Source organism: Chrysoperla carnea, chromosome 2, assembly GCF_905475395.1.
Source record: "Chrysoperla carnea chromosome 2, inChrCarn1.1, whole genome shotgun sequence".
Taxonomy (NCBI): domain Eukaryota; kingdom Metazoa; phylum Arthropoda; class Insecta; order Neuroptera; family Chrysopidae; genus Chrysoperla; species Chrysoperla carnea.
Window position 1 is genome coordinate 84,929,157 of NC_058338.1, and position 6,000 is coordinate 84,935,156.

A 6,000-nucleotide genomic window follows, 5' to 3' on the forward strand; every position below is an offset into this window, starting at 1 on the left:
TATTTAATGAGTAATTGGTAGATACATGTATTAAAACAATTTGTAACGTTGTAACGTAAATTGAAACAATTTATAATAAAATTATGTTACACGTAACATGTTCTTATTTAAGAGAAAAATAAGCTGTAACTAAATATTCGTTCTTGAGCCCATAATGAAGTTTTATATTGATTTTTTTTATCTTACATTAGGGGGATTGATATATGTAAGTTTAGCAATAAAGAAAGAGATTAAATCGTGGTTCGAGTGTCCAATTTATGGAAATCTTCGATAAATTCTCAATTTTAGGGTTCCGTATCCCAAGGACACCCAACGGAACCATAGAACTAAAGAATTCACTTTTCACCTATCTGTCTGTTGAAAGCTGTATCTCACAAACCGCAATAGTTAGACTGCTAAAATTTACACAGATTGTGTATTTCATTTGCTGCTATATTTAAAAAAATCGATCATATTGGTATTGCACATGCGAGTTTAGTCTTCAGTTTTGTAATATATTGTACGATAGTACGGTTCCCTTTGTGGACGAGTTCGCCTCACCAGTTTTTTCTTCATTACAAATCAAATGGTATATAGGAAGTATCATAGAAATTTCGCTTTCATTATGAGCTCACGGAGTATATATTTTTGTGTCAGCTTCTATTTTGTGTTATATGTCTAACTGACTTGTTAAATATATTTTCTAACTTAACTGTTTAATTTAACAAATGATTTATTATTTAATTTGCGTATTTAAAACATTTTAATTTGATGTTGATAAGTTATTACGGGCGTTTCTTGTGCGTTTAGATAAGTCAAAATTTGTTTTGTAATAGTATATAATATGTATTATTGACTCTGTGCGTGAGTCATACTCAATCGTATTTTTCAATTATTTACATGTAGTAAATGGCAAAGTTGTCGAAAAATAACCAATAATTAATCTTGCCGCATTAGAAATTGTGGAAATAAGAAACGTAATTTTATAAATATAAAATAACATCATAACTTATGTAAATTTGAGATTCGTTTAAGAAAAGTTACAAAAAAAAATTAAAGTTTCAATGTAAACCATATATACAAAAGTAAAGTAATCCATACAATTTTATTAAATAAGTATTGTATCGTAAACATGGAAAAGCCAGAAATAAAACTCATGCACCTTGCCAATAATATCTTTAAAACTAGCACATTTAACTAAAGCTTTATTACACATCTACGCTTTAGGTGTTTTTACTTAGGAACTTGTAACGACATAGTGATTCTTAATTCTTATTGATCTTATACAAGATCAATTAGATCCACGAGTACTATCTCACATATATTACTATGGTTTCGCAAACAACCAATTACCCTCAGAAAGGAGCTTTTAAAATAAGAATCAGATTCCTTTCATTTCTGTCTACGATTCATGTTTATTTGAGGGAACAAGATCATCATTCGATGTCTCTTTTTGAGATTAGCATTTTGATGATCAATCCTCAAGTTTTCTTTATTTATGAGATAAGAACGAAAAAAAATTTCTTTTAGTGGTTAGACAATTAATTTTATTTTCTAATAGGTAATTTGCTTATTACAGAATTTTAACTTTACTTATATTAATAGAGACAAGTGAAAACAAATAATTGACTGAGTTAATTGTTGAAATACCATGCCTTGACAGTGTTGATTACCCTACCATATAACACATACATACGTGTCACACATACATAACTGATATTCCCATAGAATACATACTATGCAATTTACGCCCTCACGGGTAAACAGTGATGTTTACGAAAAAATGTTTCAAACGAAAGTTAGCTATTTTTTTATAAGGAATATTTTTTACATTTAAACTTTTGTTCTACCTCTAACGGTTTACAAGACCCAGTTGACTTTGCTCATTTACGAACTCGACCTCACTTTTTACGTCCTGAGTACGCTATAAATATTTCAGATTGATTTCATATATTCAGATGGACAGCCGGACAGACGGACATACAACCGGAAATGGACTAATTAGCTGATTCTTTGAACACCTATACCAAAATTTTGTTCATAGTATCAATATTTCAAGCGGGACTAAACTTAGTATGCCTTGCATATTACATATATGCATGGTATAAAAATATATAATTTAAAAGAAAAACTTCAAAGGACTTTTATTTAAAAGAATGTAATGCATTATGTGTTTATTTTTGCTGCATATGACTTTTAAAATCTATTCTACATTTCGATAACCCGGGGCGTCACGATTTGGCAATAGTGAACTATTTAAATTTCAATATCTTTAGCCGTTTTTAAAACGGTCAATTTTATATATATTTCTTTTAATGATTGAATAATTAACGGAAGATATATATGAAATTGATCGTTTTAAAAACGGCTAAAGATATCGAAATTGTTTACGCTACATTTTTTTTAGAAAACTTTTGTTAGAAAAAAATTTTTTTTTATAAAATCAATTAATTTCAAGATATTGTTAATTAGCGTATAAATAAATATTTGGCCATTTTTCTCGATTTTTGGGAAAATGGGAGTAGATTTTTGATTCTACATTTTTTGAAACTCTTTTGTTTGAAACTATTTTTCATAAAGTTGATGGTCTCCAAGATATTGGCAAAAAGTCTTATGTATACATAGCGTAAATTAACGCAATACTAGCACTGTTTAGACTGCGCGTTAGTAGGATTTAAATTAGATGCCGAAAACATCCTTTTTTTTTAAGATATTTTTTGCCTTTGAATAAATTCACGTCAAACATTATTTTAAGCGGACCATATGTAACCGAGACACGATGATGCACACATAATTTTGTTTTTAATTTTTCGTTTTATATTCTAAAAACTTTTATACTTTTCACCCACTTTCTTCCAAAGAATATGAAAGAAAATGAAGGACCTTATTGTTGGAAAGTATCTATAGTCAATTTGATTAAAAGTTAATAACAATGAAGACAATTTGTATTGCTGCTATCTACTATATAGGTACTAAACTAAAATGATGTAACACAACTTCATATATTTTCATTTCATGGTACAATAAATCTTTCGAATAAATAATATGTCAATATATCAATTTGACATTATGTATGTATTCGAATTAACTAAGTAATTTCCAACGTGACTTTATGGACTTTATATCTATATATATATAGCTTTATCGAAATTGCATTTTCAACCAATAAATCCAGCTATCAAATTGACAATCTGTAAAAGCTCGTTAATTATATATTTGGCATTGAAGTTTCTTCTAATAACTTTGAGAAATGATCTTCCATACTTGATTTTTTAACAAGTAGGTATTCTTTTTTGTAACCAATAGTTAGAAGCCATTATTTAGAATTAAAGAGAATTAAAACAAGTGAAAACAAACAATTGACTGAGTTAATTGTTGAAATACTATGTATAGACAGTGTTGATTACTCTGTCACATAACACATACATATATGATATTCCCATATAATACTACAATTTACGCATAATATGCGCTCTCACGGATAAACAGTGATGTTTAAGAAAAAATGTTTCAAACAAAAGTTGTTTATTTTTTTATAAGAAACATTTTTTACATTTAATTTTTGTTCTATCTCTAACGGTTTACAAGATGGGGCCTACGGACTCAAGACCCAATTGCCTTTGTTGCTCATTTACCAACTCGACTCGATTTTTTACGTTCTCAGCACACTATAAATTTCAGCTTGATATCTCTTTTCGTTTTTGAGTAATCGTGATGACAGAAGGACAGACGACAGATGACAGACTAAAGACGACCGACAGACAAACCGGAAATGGACTAATAAGGTGATTTTATGAAAACCTATACCAAAATTTTGTTCATGGCATCAATATTTTTAAGCGTTACAAACTTGGAACTAAACTTAGTATACCTTGATATATTTCATATACATGATATAAAAACGCACATATACCAGGAATCGTACCGAAGTCTCTTGGAACCATACCATCGTTTTATCCAATTGGATCATGTGCTTAAGGCATAATGTACAAATTTGTCAAGTCAACGAATTTATTATTTTATTTGTTTGTCAACATTAACTTATTTATAAATTAATTTTGTTTATGTACAAAATTTTTTATACAATTTAAACATTAAAGTCTTTCGATTATTATTAATGTTTATAATATAATGTCACACACTATAAAGACAAAATTACTTGTCGAGTAAATCTTTAGGATGTACGAGCGTCAAGGCAATGTTGGATAAAAGGTTTCATTTTTTTTTATATGTAGTTGGAGTAAGTCTAAATTGATCTTAAAATTTTAGGGGGAGTTGCCCGAATATTATAATAAGTAAATGACTCAAAAGTAGGCATATTTAACATTGGTCCTTATGGGAAAACGGTAGATGGATGATATGTTTTCATAGATTTCTCCAAAACTAGTCCGTAGAAATAAAAAATAAAAAACTATTTAAATTAAAAGTAAAAATCTTTAATAAATATTAAAAAAAAAAAATTTAACTTGATATCTCTTGCGTTTTTGAGTTATCGTGATGACAGATGGACAGACCGACGGACAACCGGAAATGGACTAAATAGATGATTTTATGAACACCTATACCAAAATTTCGTTTGCAGCATCAATTTGGGACTAAACTTAGTATACCGTGATATATTACATATATACATGGCATATAAACCATTGTGCCCGACTAATGAAGGATGTATGATCATAGAAATGGGGGAAAAAATTTAAAAAACATATATATTCAATTTTGATGGTGAATTATGTTATAACTTAACAATATAAGACGAAAAGTAAGAATACAATTTTTCGATACCTGTAATAATTTTCAAAATATCCAGAATTGTTATATTATTTACCTTTTGATATTTCGAAAGCCAAGGCAGATATCGAAAAATGTTATTCTTATTTTGCATCTACATTCATTAAGTTATAACAAAATTCATCATCAAAGTTGAAAATAAGATACAAAAAATTAAAGAGAATTGAAAGAAATACACATATACCATGAATCTAGCCCGGATATCTTGGATTAATGCCAAGTGTTTTAATCCACTGGACCATATATGTTCTTGGCATTTACGTTAATTTAATTTAATGTAATAAATAGTAGGCCCTCAATATGGAAGCCTGAATGGCTCACTGTAAATTTTTGAGAAAGTGGCGCTACACTAGCTTATTTTTGAATGTGTACCCACAAGTATAAAACCAACTTTTAAAAAGTCACTAGTTCACTTTCAACAAGTGCACTTGTGACATGTGGCATTATGGGAACGAACCCTTTTGAAGATGTCTGTATTTTGTCATGTGCAGATTCCTAATTACAACGTCATAATAAGCTCTTAATAATACTTTTAAAGGTTAGAAATTAGAAATGTGCAGATGCAAAAGAAAAGCATCAACAATTAAAGCATTCTATTTTTTAAATAATACCTAAGAAAATTTTGAACTAACTACATAAGACAAATTATAAACATTATCATATTATAATTAAATTCGGACATATAATTATTAATAATTCCAGACAGTTTCGGTAGTGTCTAATTAAAAGACACATCACCGACTGACATCTTCAAAAAGGATCGTTTCCAAAATGCCACCACTCACAAGTGCACTTGTTGAAAGTGAACTAGTTGGTAGTACACATTTAAAAAATAAGCTAGTGTAGCACCACTTTCTCATAAATTGACAGTGAGCCATTTAGACTTCCGTACCTCAAGACATGAACAAATATACGAAAGTAAATAAATAATAGCAGGAATATATTAAAATTATATTGCTACTAATTAAATATACCCTTACAAGTGTTTTCTAAATATTTTATTAATTAGCTTATCGATAAATATTTGTGTTGTTAGGTACATTATTGTAAGGTAACACACCAAAGGTCACTAACTGCCTAACGAATAATTTCCTTGAGGCGTATTAATTAGAAACAAAGTCTTCTCATTTGAATTTTTTATTCTATCAAATACAAGAAAATAATTTTTTACTAAAAGTGGATAAGTCGCTATTGATTGTAAAGTGATTTCACTCGTTTGTTATGTTCTTT